We start from the raw sequence: 18,963 nt of genomic DNA, 5'->3' as shown, positions 1-18,963 counted from the left end.
TAGGCTGCAGACTGTCTGGCCAAGACACAGTACCCAGGCCCAGGTGCTATGGACAGTATCGGGTGCACCAACCCTGACTGGGTACTTGTCCCTCAGAGGCAGAGGTGGGACAACTGGACCTATGTCCCTGCTGGGAATGGCCAGAGCCACGTGGACGTGGTCTACTGGGACGGTCAATGGACAGGCCAGCCCCAGCATTGCTGGGGCTGGTACTGCCACTACGGGAGTGGCTGTGAACTGGGGGCCATCCGCGACCACTGACAGCTGTTGCTGTTGCTGGCATGCTTCGATGTCGCAACTGTCCCGCGCGGTCCTGGCTCATGGAAGACATATTGTGGAGGGCATCTAATGTCTCCCCCCAACGTCTCTCAATGACCTTGGCGTACATCTGGATGGCACCGGCAAGGTCACGGATGCTGTCATTGATAGCGGTGTAATGTGCCCTCTGCACCCTAAGTCCCTGCCTGGTGCACCGTTCCATACGTGCCTGAGCCTGCATTACAGCCTGGAACATACTGGACATCATAAGACCAGTGAGGGCACGCCTGTCAGGGGCAATACGACCAGCGGTGCTCCCCCGAGAACCCCTGGACCTCCGTCTATGTGGTACCGTTCCAGGAATACAGCTATGGCTGCTGTGAGGGGATGCAAGTGCCATGGGTACCACACTCTCCTGGTCAGTGCCAACTGTAAGCTGTCCCTTGCCTATGGCCATTGGTGGTGATGGATGTATTGGCAGTATGAGTGTGCACATAGATGGGGTTGAACGCTGTGTACTGTTGATTGGTGGACCAACGACAGGCCCTGTCAAACCTCCCTGTGTCAAAATACATGTCTCATCATCAGCACTATTTGTGGCAGTGGCTTCAGGTTCCCTGCTGCATTCGGCCAGCCCTAACTCAGCACCTGTGAGAAGAAGACAGGAAACACACTTTACAGTCTACACATGAACACTTGCACACTTGCACATATGCACACATGCACACATGCAATTATTGCGCTTTTATTACGCACATGCACACATGCACACATGCACAGTAATACACTCCTCACTACAGCACATACACACACACCAGCAATCCAACACATACTCTATAGTGGGTGAAGGTGTGTGTCAGTATCATAAGGTAAACAGTCACCACACACGTGTCAGCATGCAGAATATGTGTTGCACAAGACCATACAGTGCAAGTGTAGATGCCCCAATGTAATGGGAGTATACATGGCTTTGTTGCAACTGTGTCGTTGTTCAGTGATTGGCTACACCCTGGAACACAATTTGTACATGGACACAACATTGCTGTGCAGGTATTATCAGCTCTGCAATGCCCTGTGCACCATCACTCACACGTATACATGCCATGGCTGCATGTGTTTTCTGTGTGACACGTAGATGTCAATGTCTGAGTACAGTGCCTGTGTCCAAAGCAGATAATAGTGGGCACAGGTGTAGCACATGCATGCTATGTACACACACGGGACGATTGCTGCATGTTGACATGAAGGTATCCCAAGGCTCTAAATGGCCAGTGTACAGTGGTTATGGTGAGTGTGAGACATATTGCAGATATGTCGGTGCCACACATGGCATGTCATGCTACACGACTGCAACATTAAACACCACACATACCCAATGTGTGTCTAGTGACCTATACACCCACTAGCATTCCAGGACATATATGTGACACTTTGGATGGTGACTGCTGTGCATATTGTGTATACTGGTATATGTAAGCACACACACAACATGCTATGCATATTGTGTATAGGTGCATATGTTTGCACACGCACAACATTGAGATGCAAAGCAATGACTGCTATGAGTAGTACTGTGGTCACTGTAACTGGATGGGATGTAGTACCCTGTGCCATCATCAACATGCATCCTGTGGTCACTCACAGCTACTAATATGTACTAGACCACTGACTAGCATGCTGTACCTGAACTGCAGTGCCGTGGCTATGTTCACAATTACACAGACACCTTGTACATGGTTGTGTGAGGTGACCAATAGGGAGCATTGCCTAACTTGACTGTGTTATGTGTTGCAGAGTGTTGCACACACCCATGATAGGACTCTACCCCTGAGGTACAGCATGTGTGTGTGCAAGGCATGTGGGATACTGACGTGTGACCTTACAGCGGGTGTGATGGGAAATGTAGCATGATTTTGTGTACTGCATATTATAAACGTGTTCTGTTGTGTACAGCTGTAGCAACTATGCATATCTAAGGTGCAGTACAGTGTTGCCACACTTGTGTCTGCTGCACTGTGCAGTGTATGTGCTTGAGTCAGCTACTGACTTTAATGAGATGATTAATGTCTCACAACAAACATGGACAGCATGCATTATGTGTAGGTGTGTTACGTGTACATGGCCTACACCTCACCTATGACATGCATATTTAATTACCAATATTAAAGTGTTAACACACTCACCAGCATGTACCATCTGCCCTGCTGTCACACCAGGGGGACCTACAAGAATATGACACAGATTATCAGTGGCCACAACTGTGGCATTGCTGCCGTAAGTGCGCTAATCTACAGTGGAACAACAGTCAACAGTCACAGGTGTGGAGATACTATTCCAAATATCAGTATTGCACACGAGAGGTAGCACAACTGCTAAACACACAGTACACATCTCACATAAGCATATTCTAACAATACAGGTAACAGGAGTCTACAGCTAAGGCATATTATCCTCACGCTCCATGTTGTCCTGCTGGGTAGCTCCGGCATCCTTGATGACACATGCATGATGTTGCTGCTGCTGTAGGCCAGGAGTCACCATGCTTAGGAGCAGCTCCTCCACTCTGGTGAGGGGGGGATGTATGGGTGCCCCACCACCTGTGGCAAGCTGCTGCCTATGGATATCAGATGCACGCTTCTGGACACATCTGATTAAATCACTGCAGTGATGGCGTACCTGCTCATATGTCCGGTTATGCATGCCTATGTCATTTACCCGGCGAACAAGATCTTGCCACAGTGCAGTGCGCTCATGCTGGTGCTGGCTGGCCCTGGAAAAAAGCCGTGCATAGTTCTGATACAGGCTGGTCTGTATGACCTCCTCCTCTGCAGCTGTATACACAGGATTGAGGCGATGAGCCATAACTCTGGAAGACAATTAAACAATATGTGTGAGCAAGTCATGTGGCACACTTAACATTATGAAGTACAGATATCACTTAACTGTCAGATATAGCATCTGTCTGTCTATCAGAGGATACACACATTCAATACCACATATCAGTGCTCAACCCACAACTGCCTGACAGTGGCTGCCACAATCCATACAACAAACCAGTATACACCAGTACTCGACACACTGTATTGGATATAATGCACAACCTCACACTGGGGGTATATATCAAGCTAATGCATGATGAATATTGTCATCCAATGCAATGAATGCAATGTATAGTTACAGTATTAACAGTAAACCTCCCAGTCTTTGATGCCATACCCCTACCTAACATATGTGCACAGTTGTTAATATAGCTGGCAACATGTTGCTAGATACACACACATACCCTGTAACACACATGTGATTGTGGCCATGGTGCAGGCATCATTATACATACATTAGACATACATACAACACACAAATGTATGCCAACACAGATGAGCATTACCTGTGTACCTTATAGTACTGTGTGCCCCTACTTACAGATACATATGCCTGAGGAATGTGATCTGTGCAGACTACAGGAAACACACAAGACAGTGATACCAGGGAATGTGAACATACACCATACTGTGGTGTTAAGACCTACAGCTTCAGGTAGTATAACAGTTCATATGTGACCTGGATTCACCAGCAGTACCACTTACTGAGCATACATGTATTGCTACAGCCTACAATAGGACACCACAGTCATACACAAGGTACTACGTCACAACATATGCCATCCTGCTATGTCTGCATCCCAATAATTGACACATCTTTCTCTGCCCTCACACCTAGGACACAAACTACCATGACAGACACAACCGCACGCTAAGCTATCACACCTTTACAGACCTTGCACACAGTCAGTATCACACTCATTTCACCTCACATAGCTGCTATTGCACTAAGTACATGTGTGTGTGCATTGTGTCATAGGTAGCTACTACACTATTGGCCCGGGGCCTACAGCAGCCTAGCCATATGCTACCCTGCCATTTGACACACATGTGATTACACTTGCTCCTGTCACACAGATCCACAGAGGTGACTCCCAGGGCATATTACCTATCTCCATAACATTCATCAGGGGTATGTATGACATTTACTAATGAGGACCCATGTTTATTAATGCTGGGTAGTTTAGTCCAGAGTATGGCATATTTGTGTATAGGAATCTGTACCTCCAGCATTAGCTGTTTAGTGCATTGACAAGGATTAGGGCCCTAGGTCATGTAGCCTGGAGGGATTGTGAGGTGTTGTCATGGTGGATGGCTGGCTGCTATGGCTGTGACATACCTCTGTATGTCTAGCAGTGGTGACCTCTGTGTATGACGTATGCAATGCACTCTAGCTGTGGTTTTGTGAGTCAGTCTGCATAGGGCATGTGTTTGGGGCAGTGTCACTCTTTGTTAGGTATGTCTGTAGCCTTTCCACTTGCTGTGGTTGTCATGTGAGGTACATACCACATGGGGCATTGTGAGGAGTAGGAGATACACTGACCTATATTTCCCTAGATGGCACACCTTTTGTGATGACACGTACCATGTAGAGGGATTACAAGACTAGTGTGGAACTGTGATTATCAGAGGGGAGGCTACTGTACACCATTTCCCATGTTCCCTTCTGACACCTTCAGTGTTGGGCAGGCAACCACCTTTCTGATAGTGTGTAAAGTGTTTCGGAATGGGGTATGGTACTGCAGTATCAACACTGGTGTTCAGTCAATGCGTTGGTCACCAGGCACCTGTTGCAGTACGTGTGACCCCATGTCTCCCTCTCTCAGTCCCACAGCATTTAACCACCACACGACATATACCTGCACTGCTTGCTGTTTTCAATGCCACACACTACAACCTACATAGATATGTGCACATAGCAACCTTCAACTACATATATATATCTAGCCTTCACTAACAGTTGCAGTATGTCCCTTGCCCTATGCACATCTGCATTTACATATAGATATGGACTGCGCACACATATGGAAGGTTCACTGTATGTACAGTACCCTTCAGACACATCATTTGCATCCCACCAAATACATATCTGTTACATACCTTACCTTTGTATTTCTTACCTCTGTCTGTGGTACCTGTTGACGTTTATTTTTCTTTTTAAAGATTTTTTTTTGGTGTCTCCAAACACCTCTGTTTGTTCATTTGTTTGTTTGTGTTTGTTTGTTTGTTTGTTTGTCTGTCTCTCTCTCTCTCTCGCTTGCTCGCTCTATCTCTCTCCATATGCTGCAATGATATTATTGCATGTGTGGACAGCAAGTACAGGCTGCTTTTGTAGGTATCTGCACATGTGCATGTGATGGCCTCTGCACCAATTGGTGCCCACCATTTAGTAATTGCATGCAGCCTGCTGTGTGCTAATTGCAGTTCTCACTGTGATTTCAGGACACTGCTATAAAACGATAGGTTAGGTAGGCATAGGCCTTTCAGTCTTGCAAGGTGGGGACCATGCTTGTTTGCTGTGGACACTGTTGTGTGAGTCAGAAGGTTGGTATATGTCTCATATCTGCAGCTGGGCTGTAGCCGGTGAAATGCATGTTGTACTGAAACCTGACTGTTACTTCTTCCAGTACACTCTTCTCAGTGCATCAGTTTACTCACACCTCCTAATGCTAACACTGGATACATGGGAGTATGTACTTCTTTTGGAATTAGGAAATGAACTAGCATACAACAGTGGTTATTCCAATGTATTGCTCTGGCTTTCCTATATTCCCTTTACATTCACTCCTTGTAATGCCTGTTATATTTCTGTCTTGAAATGTATTGCTCTGGCTTTCATATTTTCCCTTTACATTCACTCCTTTTAATGCATGTTGTATTTCAGTCTGTCTTGAAATGTATTGCTCTGGCTTTCCTATTTCCCCTTTACATTCACTCCTTTTAATGCATGTTATATTTCTTGAAGCACCAAGTTATTGTATATCTGCTGTGGCTTAGTGGTATGTCATGCAGACTGGTGAGTCCAAGGTGTGGGGTTTGGGACTGACAAGGATATTTTATTTTGCTGCTGAGCAGTACAAGGGCCTTGTCATACAGAGTGACTAGGCACTTTTAAGCAGTTGTAAGCGGGTTTGCGCGGGTTTGCACAACGCTTAGCGATGCTTAGCTAAGCGCACACAAGTGCACACTCATGCACTCACATAAAGCAGTGCTAAACTCTGGGCAACTGGATTTAGCTAGGTAAAGCACTGCTTAAATCCTTATATCAAATCAAAATGGTCATATCATACCATTCCACATAACCTGCTGGTAAAGACCCACAGAACAAGATTTGTGTTATGGCATTCCTATTTTCCCTTTACATTCCCTTATAGTAATGCATGATATATTTATTACAGCACCAAGCTATTGTATGTCTGCTGTGGCTCAGCGGTAATTCATGCAGTCTAGTGTGTCCAAGGTCCGGGGTTCAAGACTGACAGGGGTATTTTATTTTGCTGATGAGCAGACTATAGGCCTTGTCATACAGAGTGACTAAGGCACTTTTAAGCAGTTGTAAGTGGGCTTGCGTGAGTTTGTGTGATGCTTAGCTACACTTAGCTAAGCGCACACAAGCGCCCACCTGCTGACTACTGCTTAAAAGTGCTTACTCCCGCTAACACCCACGCTAATTTCTTTTAAAGAAAAGAAAATGGGGAAATAGGAAAGTGGTGAAAAAGGGGACACAAAGAGGGTAGGACAGTAGGAAAACAAGTTCGGGATGTGCAGGAAGGATGTAGTAAAGGCCCATAGCTGCCCAATTCTTTACCAGCAACAGCTGTGCATATGTTTGAAATTTAGAGTGAGATTGGAAACCTTCCACCCCTGAGAGAGGGGTGAGGACAACATAGTATGTTGTACAGCCAATTGTAATTATCAGTTTACATGTCCAGCAGACATGTGTGTGAAATGGGCAGCTATGTATGGGGCGTAATTTTTTTGCGGGTACAGATTGCCCTTTTTTTTTTTTTCAGGTAAGAGTGGAATGTGAGGTAAAGGAAGTAGGAATATTGGGGGAGGTGGGTTGGGGAGGTTAACAGACAAGACAAACAAGACGCATACAGGGGTGGAGTATGACACATGTGGTGGGTAAACACAATTGACGGGGATGGATGTTTGGATATCGCAAGCCCATGAGCCCACAGATGGCAACAGTGGAACTGTGATCCCCACCCATGGGCAGTTACACCTTCACAGCCCATGCTGAGGCTGTGCTGGGGGCCGGATAGGAGGGGCAGGCACACCAGTGAGCTGCACCACTCTTTTCTCAAGCTGGCTTAGGGGATCAGTCACAGAATGTCTGATCTCACTACGCACCACAGCCCGGACCGTTCGGAGGGTGAGAGGAGGCCCTCTTCCGGCCACGCTTGCAGTGGGGGGGGGTGAGCCCCATCCCCTTCAGCGCTTCCACCCGAAGGTGGCACAGGGCCACCAGAGGAGGAGGTCTGGGCTGGGCACTGGTGCCAGGTGCAATTGCCAGATGAGGTGGGAGAGCTGGGTCCGCTGGGACCCGCCTTCCCAGTTGTCCTATGTTTAGCAGTATTTAATGGCATTTTGGGTTAGTAACAAACAACACCATTCCAAATTAGTTGTAACAGCATGCATTAGTATTGCTATTAACCAAACACACATGAATTCCAAACATTGAACAGCAAGCATAACACATGCATATTTAGAACAACAGTGGACATTCCAACAGCATGCAGGGTTGATTGGTGGCAACAGGCCATCAGGTTTGGATATGTGAACAGGGCACATGCATCAACGTCCATGCAGATATGTATAAACCAGCACAACAAATGTCCATAGGAATTAATTGTGAATACACATACCCAGTTTGGTGTGGAATGGCATCGTTTGTGAACATAACATAGGGGGGTATAATATTACATTAACAACTTAAAATACCTATACGTATACTGTACATTCCTACTAGATGCAGATATATTTCCCCTACATGTATTAGTACAGTTCCCTGTATGTAACCTTAGAAATGCTAGTGATGGAGATGTTACTGCTACGTTAATATACATTCCATTTGTATTCATATATGTTCATATCTGGCTGTGTTCAGGTAAAGTATCCTGCTACATTTGAACAGTTACGTACAGTTCTAGCAACACACTGACATTTGTGGGATCACAAGCACAAGCTGCTCATGTATCGGATTAACATGTACATACTATACATGAAACAGTTGAGGACTATAAATATTCTTCTGAGATACTGGCATTCCCATCAGCCAGTTTATATGGGCCTAGACAACTGTGGATGTTCAGAATTTCATACAACTATACTATCTCCATAATGCAAGGGTACAACAACATATCCAAAATGTGGGATGGACACAGTCCAGGTATTGTACTTTATTAAAAACATTTCACTCTTTGGTTGTGGCTGTCTCATTCATTTCATTATGTAGTGCATGCAGTATACCTTTATTCCAGACTTCTTACACCTTTATTGGTAGCTTCAAACTCTTGGTAGCTAAACTGAGGCGTACTACGGGGTTAATAGCTGTGTGGTATCCGTGAGGAGGTGAACAGAGTTCCAAAGTACTTTGTCTGTAAACTCCAAGGCAGTACAAGTAGTCATATTGCTGTGAAAGCAATAAGAGAAGTTGGAACATACACCACTCAACTCTATCCCGAGTGACCGGTGGCATTGACTACAGTTTTCCTGTTCTTCTTGGGTCTTCCCTAGCTTCAAACTCTTTCTTACACTCTCTCACTTATTTTATATTTACATCTCAGGATGATACTTAATTCCAGGCTTTATTAACATTTATTACTGGGTTACAACAATCCTTTCCAGCTGACTCACTTATTTCATATGTCAGTATGTACAAGGATGTATTCATGACTTGTCTGTCCTTTATTGATGGATTAGAACACTCATTTTCAGGCTGAAGTAGTTATCTGATATTACAATACAGGTGGAAACTCTATTTGAGACTTGTTAACTCTTTATTAATGGATTACAATACTCTTTTTCAGGCTGCATCACTTATCTGATCTTAGAATACTAGCAGAAGCTTTATTCTAGGCTTATTTGACCTTTATTACTTGGTTACAACACTGAACTCTTTTACAGGCTGTCTCACTTATATTCTATAATAATACCAGCTGAATAATTACTAACCTGCCTGGTGGCGCAGCCTTATCAGCCAATCAGCATAGGCTTACTGATTTGCGGAATGAACACCTGCAGCTGTAATATAAATGAAGGAATATTGGAACATACCTATCTATACTATAGGCTAGGATAGCATTTCTTACATACTTAATTACATGGATACTTACTCAGTAGTGGGGCATTGGGCATTTGATGGGCTTCCTGGATCCATCGGTTCAGTTGGTTCTCCTCTCGTCGCTTCAGGTCCGCATGGTGGTGATGGACCTGCTCACCAGTTCTAGGAATGCCTGTGGCACTGATAAGATCATGTGCCAACTGGTTCCACACCTCTGCCTTGTACGCTCCCCATTGAACCTGGCCCTGCATGAGTCGGCCTTCATGTTGGTGGACTAGGAGCCAAACCATATAGTTGGACTCCTCAATGCCCCACCTTTGCACTCTAAAGCGATTGCCCTCTCTGACACCTGCTATCCTGACTGCAAATGGGTACCACAATCAGTTATGGTGTGTATTCCCACCGATGGGGCTTAAATATGCCGCATTTCCCGCACTTGTTTGTGATTGGCCATTTTTGACAATTCTAAGCTGACTGCAGACCTGCTTAGTAATGGTTTATCTACCATTTCTAAGTATATGTATGCTAATAGTGACTGCTTCTCTTAAGCTATCATGGCTTAGTGGTTCTGTGCTTTGATTATGATGCACAGGGTCCTGGGTTCGAACCATGTCACTCTTTTATTTTAATACTGTCTAGACAGGCTAGGGGGTGTGGCTGCATTTAAGCAACCTAGCTCTACGTTGCTCCCCGGTGCCCTATCGTGCCCTGGTTGGCGTGGCGCGCATGTCCGCACAAACACATTGCGCTGGGTAAAGCGCTTTTAAACTTTGGGCAACTCTATTGCGCTGGGTAAAGCGCTATTAAACTATGGGCAACTCTGTTTAGCTGGGTAAAGCACTATTAAACTATGGGCACCTTTGTTTAGCTGGGTAACGTGCTATTACACTATGGGCACCTCTGTTTAGCTGGCTAAAGCGCTATTTAACTATGGGCACCTGTGTTTAGCTGGGTAAAGCATTGCTTAACAGCAGGCTATTCTATATCTGGGTCCTTTAAAAATATATATTTTGTTCACTGATACATTGGCCATGTCACTGCTTTTAATAAAATTTTAATCATATGTCTGGTATTATTTCAAATACTGATTTAAACATAAATAAGAAGGGGAGTGGTGGGACTCGGACTGTGAATGCCTCCTCTTTGTGCATACGCTCTACCATTATGCCATTGCCATTTTGTGTGAGCTGCATAAACATTCTTTCTTGTGCTCTTCCATGTTGGAATTGGTAACTATAGCTAAGCAATGGGCACACCCGCGCACACACGCGCAAATATGGGCAGCTATATTGTGGATTTTTAAAAAGAAAATTAATATTTTACTTTTTATAACTGTGATGGGGGTTTACAGTGTCAAGGAGTGTGGTGTTGGGTGCAAGTACATTTGAGCAAACTCGCTCTTGTGTGCTGACATTTTGCTTTTACTACACTTGCAGGGGCGTGGACATTTAGACTGCTCGTCAGTCGGACATGCCCCCTGCTTTCATACTCGGTCCGTGTAAGAGTTACGGTTGAGTCAGCGTGCCCTCATGAATAGTCATGGCACGCTGACATCATACCATTCAACTGCAGCCTCTGAGTAAGACTTATTAAGTCTTACACGGAGGATTCATGAATCCGGGGGTATATCATAACAACAATAGCAAATACAACCCAAAGAATTCTGGTCAGCCATTAAAGAAATCTTATATCCCAGCCAAAAATTCAACCCTAACCCTTCTCCCAGTAACTCACCACATGAAACTGTCTATCTTTAGCAAATTAAAGAGAAGATCCATCTGTGTATAACACTGGTTTTACATGAGGTTCATGATTTTTTAAACAATAATTTTAATTCAGAGTAAAATGTATGTTTAATGTCTTTTAAAACCTAAGTTTGATTTATGTTTTTTAATTTTTTGTAACAAAACAACATACTTTGTAGAGTTGTGAATTTATTGGTTTAAAATGGAGGTGTGTCCTTAAATGAATGGTTGAAAAGGGGGTGGGGGTTCATTGATGGTTCTGAGGATGTCTTGAGTGGAAAGACGAAAGCACTTAACCATTGATTTTGTAGTCTTTGTGAGCCTTAATAAAGGAGTGTGAACATTGTGACGATTGTGGTGCTGAACTAGTGTTTTTTTTGGTCACCACTTGAAACTGCAATATTATTCAACTCATTTTCATAGACATTATAGCATACCTAATCAAGAATTCCACAACGTCTAAGGCCTCATATCACCGCATCCACTTTCATCTTCAAACCTGAACCCATATCGTATATTAAACTACTTTAAACAAATCCAATCCATGACAGTTGATGACCTTCCAAGCAAGTATGTTAAAATAGCAGTAAATAGAATTGCCTACCCTGTCTAATATATAAGTCAGTCCAGGAGTCCAATGTTTTGTCTCTTTCTGGAAAAATCACACATTATCCCGCTACACAAAGAAGCAAATGGAAATTCAACAGATATCACTAACTTTAGACCAATAGCAATTGTATCCACCCTCTCCCCAAAATACTGAAAATGCATTCAGAAATAACTGCTAAACTATCTCCTGCAGGAAAACTTCTATCCTCCATACAAAACAGCCTCTGTCCCTCTCATCATACTAACACTGCACTTCCAACCTTTACCAATACTGTCAATAATACTAATATTAATGGAAAACTAGTCTCCTTATTCCTGGACTTGTCTAAAGTCTTCAACATAGTTTGTCACAGCAAACATTAAATTCCTTCTATGGTTCAAAAGCTACCTGTCCAATAGGCATCATTCAATAAAATGGAACACCACCCTCTCTTCATACCTCCCAGTCACCGCTGGTGTACAACAAGGCTCTATCTTTGATCCCCTCCTCTTTAACATTCTCACCAACATCCTTTCATAAATCCACACAAACAAGTCTCCCTAATGCAACACATAGATGACTCCACACTCATTTGCGCATCAGAAAACCTTGCACATCTCCAAAAACTGACTCAGGAAGCTTTAACAGCCACTGTAACATGTCTTTGTAACTCCCATCTCATGCTCAACCATCCCCCAAAATACCTCTTTTCTTACTTGAATCCCTCTCACAAGAAAATAAAATTTAAAATCCTGCCTCATAATAATACAACCATTGAGGTCACTTATAGCACATTATAACTGATAATAGTGGATGATAGTCTTAAATTTAACATGTATATATTAAATTGTATAAAAATCTCACTGAAAACTAGGGATGCTTTATAGAGCAAAAACGTTCTCACCAACACAAATAAAGCTACACTTGCCACTACTTACCTCTTCTCCTCAATACTTTATTATGTTCCCATCCTTACTAACCTCCATGCATCACAAAAAGCAAAACATAAACAATGGTATAATAAAGTGGCTACATCTGCAACAAACATCCCTTTCATAACCCACCACAGTATAGCATTAAATATCCTTAGTTGGTTAGAACTTCCCCATCAGCTGACATACACACAGCTTCTTACTACCTAAAAATAACTCAGCATCCATCTGCTTGTCTGGTTCTTAATACCATTGTACACAACTATGTTCTCACTCACTCATTACAATCCAGTGACCAAAACTCTTCTCTGTCCACAAACCTATCAAATCTGCTGGGCATGGTGTGTAGTCATACCAAGTTGCTAAGGCCTGGAACTCCTTTCCTCTGTCCATCAGGTCAATACCCTCCCTCCTGTCCTTCAAAATAATTCTGGAAGGCTTCCAAGCCAAAATCTGTCTCTGTCTCTGTTCTTGCTCAACATCATGATAAACTATATCCCTATATGTGAATAAGTACCTCTTCATACTTATACTTCTTTACTCTCTCTTCTTCACTCACTTCCTTATTTCTATCAAATTTTCTCCATTGACTCTGGATCTAAATATGCCATAACCCTGTGTTTTTCCTACTTCATATTGCAGTTCCTGTTTGTAATATACCAACTTACCACTAATTTCTTTAAATTGGCTAAAAATTCTTTAAATATTAAATCATTGTCATACAAGTTGCATCTATTCCTAACCAATGTTTTCCCTTTATGTCTAATTTGGTATAATGATTTACACTGTAGGTTTTTAGAAATTATTCTACACAATAATTTCTTTTTGTTTGAAAAGACATATTATAGGCAAAAAAGAGGGGTGGCGATGGGGTCCCCAGCTGCACCAGCTTATGTCAACCTTGTCATGGCTTGCTGGGAGCTTGAATTTATTCCGCTTTTGACTAATAAATTTCATGTTTCTTTTTACTGTCGGTTTGTTGATGATTTGATTTTTATTATTGAAGGTAATCTAGACACTGTAGAAGCCTTCATTTCAGAGGCTAATTCACTATCTAGTTATTTAAAGTTTGTGAAAGGGACTGTCGGGTTAAATGTTAATTTTTTAGACATTTTACTATGGTGGGACACCACAAATGGGAGGTTTCACAGTCGTATCCGTCGAAAGAAGACATTTAATAATGGATACCTACATTTCCACAGCAGTCACCCGAGGCATGTTATTAGAAACATTCCCAAAGGGCAATTTATCAGAGCATGTCGTATGACATCTAGGGACTCTGACTTAATTTGGGAATTTGATTTTATTACTTCTATGTTTTTAGAAAGAGGGTATGGAGAGCAATTACTAGTGCAGACACGTACTGATATTTTTAACAAACGGGCAACACATTACCCAGCGTTATTGGATGTGACATCTCCATTGATTTTGAATGACAACCTTGGGGAAAAAGTCAGAGGAATTAATGCTAATTTGATATGTTCCTTAGAAATGAGTGTGGACAGTTATCACATCCAACATTTGTTGAAGAAAAACTGGAGAGTTATTAAAGGTAACTCCAATATTTTTGATGTTTTGGGGAATACCCCACTTTTCGTTTTAAGAAACAATTCCAGTCTAAAGAGGGTTTTGGAACACAACAACAATGATGAAAATATTATTAAAACTAATAAAAAGGGTATGCAACATTGCCATCAATGTAATATATGTAGGTATATTTCAGAAGGTCCATATATTACAGTTGAAACAATGGACATAATGTTAGAAGTACCTGGGTTTGTTAACTGTTGTACCCAAGGGGTAGTCTACATAGGTTTGTGCACCGCTTGCCCAGCGTTCTATGTGGGGATGACCACTAGATGTTTAAAAACACGCATTAGGGAACATCTTTATAGTATAAAAATCAGAGATGATACAAATGCTTTGTACAAACATTCTGTTGTTTGTCCTTTTTTTAAAAAGTTTTTGCTTTCAGTATTAGAAATTTGTAAAACAGACATGAGAGGTGGGGATTTTAAAAATTATTTACAGCAAAGGGAGACTGTTTGGCAGATTAAGTTGAAATCAAACATTTTCCCGGTTTAAATGATGCCATAAATGTCAAATGTTTTTTAAAATATCGTAAGCTTCATATCAATAAAGATTGTGATATAACCTCCTTTTTTATTTAAATTGATGAGGAGGTGTTTTTAAACGAAGATTATTCAATTGGGCTAATTAATTAATTGCTTGTTAACTAATGTATTTAATGTCAAAGTTTGGATTTGTTATTATTCTGAGGAAGTCTTTTGACGAAAGCGGACAATAAATTTTGGTACGCTATTTTTTGGCCTCCTGTTCTCTCGTTACTGCCTCATCAGTGGTTTTTCTGTGGTTTTGGTCCTGTTTTTGGCACTTGGTTGGTTACACTGTAAACATGTTTGAATTATTTCTGAAGATTATAAAATTATTGTTCTTAAAAGGATTTTATAATACTTTGGAGCTTCGGGTCTCCATTGAAAATTGATACCTAACTAGTCAGACTTTCCTGGTAATCAAATGTCAATAGATAAATTAACTAACTACTTTTAATAGGTTGAACAGTAAAATGAGCCTGTTCAGCTGTAATTTTAGTGGACTGTCCCAGTCTGCATTCATATCACTAATACGTATTAATAGGCCTGTAAAAATCTGAATTACATTTGGACTTCTTGCACCAGAGCTGAAAATGGTGAAGTATAGGAAAACATATTTATTATAACTATGTAGGAGTATTTTATAATAGTGAACATCCACCTTATATATTCAAAAATATTGTCAAAGGACAGTGTATTCGAGGAGCCAGGATGTCGTCCAGTAAGGATTTCATGGAAGAAGAAATGAAATTAATCAGGGATTTATTTGTAAATAGAGATTATCCTATTAGAATGATTAATGATACGATAAGATATGTTACAAATAAATGGGGAAATTTATATCAACATTTATTGGGCAAACCCATAGAAGTTAAAGAAATATACAATGTTCAACAGGGTAATATGAGCAGAGTATGTGTTATTACGTACACCCCATATAGTAATATGATCAAGGAAATCATCAGTAGGTATTGGGACGTTATTACCGTAGTGGATTCATATAGAACACTTTTGGGAAACTATCCCAAAGTTGTGTATAAAACGGGCCCCAATATCAAAAGACTGCTGGAAAGAGCTAATCACAAAGAGATAGGAAATCAACAAGAGGAAACTTCCACCAGGAGATGTGGAAGATGCAATCAATGTAGGTACATCAACACTAATACAGATGTCCGCCTGGGGGATGTGAATAATGCAGTTGTTAGAAGTATAGGTGGAAATTATAGTACCAAACATATAGTGTATTTAGCTCTTTGTAAGATATGCTCAGCCTATTACATAGGCAAAACAGAAAGGCAGTTGAAAAAAACGCATTTATGAACATTATTATGGAATACAGAAGAAAGATAGTAAGAATGCGTTATATCGACACATTAAAGAATATGGGGACAATCATACTTTCTCATTTTTCATTATAGATCAGGAACATGATATTTTATATGGTGGTGATTGGAAAACAAGATTAGCCTGCAAGGAAAGTAAATGGCAGATGCTAACTGATTCTACGAGGAGTCCAGGTATCAATGAATACATTAGTATAAAACCTTTCTTGATATTGGACTCTTAATTTTTATTTAAAGGATTTCTTATGTTTTTAGCAGTTATAATTTTATTAATATATATTGTGATTAATATTAGTATTTGTATTTGTATGAATATTTATATGCATATTTATATTGATATATTTATATGTTATTTTATGCAAGTGTACATATCTATCAAATATTAATAATTTATATATTATTTATATCTTACCCACAGTTTTTAATATGTATGGTTTTTACAGTTTTAACAGGTTAATTAGAGCATTCATGTTTAGTTTATGTTTATATTTTAGTGCATACAGTCATTAGTAGAAAATAGTAAAAAGTTCAAAAATTATTTCATTATGTATCCACAGTTTACTTGTATTATAAAATGCATGTTGCTTTAAGAGATAGGTACAGTGTTGGCGCCAAAAATGTTATTTAAACGCTAGGAATGGTTGTAAACACTAGTTCTGAAGAAGTCTGCGTTATCGGCAGATGAAAGCGCTAAACTAGTGGATTATTTGGTTTTTGTGTCAGTCTTGTCTTTGACATTTGTTACAATAAAGAAGATTTTCCTTCCGTTGGCGTTATGCCAGCAACCGTTTTTTTTGGCGTTATTTGTTTTGTGGTGACTATGTAGGAGGTTTTGTGTGGTTTTTTTTTTTTTTTTTTTGTAAGTTGGAAAAAAAGGCATATCTTTTTTTTTTTCTACCAGATGATTCTATGGAAAATGACATTGGTGTTGTAACTTGCACAAAGTGTTATGGGTGTGGGGGACATGATCAATCATCCATGTGGCTTAACTCTGTTTGCTTAATATTGTTAGAGTAAGTAGTAATTTGTACCTTTTGTTAGTAAAATGAATTCTATAAATAAATGTTTGAATGAAATGCATAACTGTATAGGGAAAGGAAAATTTGGAAGAAATTGTGTCAGTGTGTGACTGGTTATCATAAATACTGCAGTTATTGCAGAGTGTCATTGCAGGTGGCATATCACGTTATAAAAGCAATAAAGCTGAAAACTAATGAAGCTGAAAAACAAGGTGTACAAAACAGTGGTGTGACCTCTACTACTGTACGGTTCAGAAACCTGGGTAGTAAAGACAGAGCATTTGTGGAAGCTACAGGTAATAGAGATGAAGTGTCTGAGATGGGTGGTAGGATGCACACTGTGGTGCAAATGAAGAAATGAGGACATCAGAGCAGAAGCCAAAGTAGCTCCAATTGCAGAAAAGGTCAAAGAGAACAGATTATGGTTGTTTGGGCATATGTGCAGAAAAATAGAAGATGATTTGGTGAAGAAGATTTGTGACAGACAGAAAGAAGGCAAGAGGAAATAAGGGTGTCCAACAAAGAGGTGAATGGATTGTATAAGGAAAGATTTGCAACAGTCAGGCATGAGTGTCAAAGAAGGCAGTAGAGTGTCACTGAATAGATAGAGATGGAGAGAATTGACATAATACCCTGACCGCATGTAGAAAATGTAAAAAATGGGGTTTGATGATGATGTTGATGATAAAAGGAAATAATATGGGGGTAACTTAAAAGGTGATTAACGTAGAGAAGTGAAGCATAGCCAAGCATAGTAGGGCTAATTCAGACCTTGACTGGATGTACTAAAAAATCATTATATTCCTCTACTTCATCAGGATATGGAGTGAAATGAAGGTCTAACAGTAGCAAAATATGGTCTGATATATGTTTTTACTATTACGTTTGCCATATGTCAGACGTCTGTTGCTGCTTAAAACCAATAAAGCATGTTTGCAGACTAGTTACTAAATCATTGTTCCACAGTTTGCCTTCATGAAATTGTGATACAAGAACTGCATAAACTATTCTTAATAAAATGTAAGATTACATGTCTCACTCTGTTGTGGATTTTCTTCCTTATAAAGTATATATGCCTAATTGTTCCAGTAGACACTTTGCTAAATAACAACTACAGAATAATCACAGTTCCTTTTCCTGGAATATATTTCCTTCCTATGAATTAAATTCTATACAGTTACATTTAAGGCAGCAGTTAAGACTGACGTCAAGAAACTTGACACCACTGTCAGCCAATGGATGTGAATCAGGAAAAGCCCATGCCAGTAAGTAATACTTAACCTTTAGAAAAGATAACAACTTACTAACAATGACTCATATTCCCTCCATGAATCAGGAAGCCCAGTGGGAGGATGGCATAATGGTTAAGGTGTTTACCTGGCAAACACAAGGTGCAGGGTTTGGTTCTCACATAAATGGCCCACAAGGCAATTAGCCTAGTACTAACCTATGAACCTATGAAAACGTACTCAAACAAACTGACGTCACACCCCATTCAACCCAACACAATATTCATGGGTGACTTTAACTACTGAAATATTAACTGGGGAACATACACAACTTGAACATGTAGGCCCATAGTTGTCCAGACATTGTAAACACAAATGTCCTGGAACAACAAAGCTGCATGTCCCCCAGGGGACCAAGTATCTCTGACATGATCCTCATAAACATGGGGAAAAGTGCATTCCCCTAGTGTAAAGGCCTTGTTGGTCATGTTGGACCACAAAGATGTCTCGTTTGTACTAAATGTTAAGCCTGGTACTTAACCTAATTCTGGGACATTTAAATACTA

The sequence above is a fragment of the Protopterus annectens genome, chromosome 1.part0, assembly GCF_019279795.1.
Source record: "Protopterus annectens isolate FY-2018-M chromosome 1.part0, PAN1.0, whole genome shotgun sequence".
Classification (NCBI taxonomy): Eukaryota; Metazoa; Chordata; order Ceratodontiformes; family Protopteridae; genus Protopterus; species Protopterus annectens.
The sequence above is the reverse complement of the archived record's forward strand: the minus strand, read 5'-3'. Positions refer to the sequence as shown.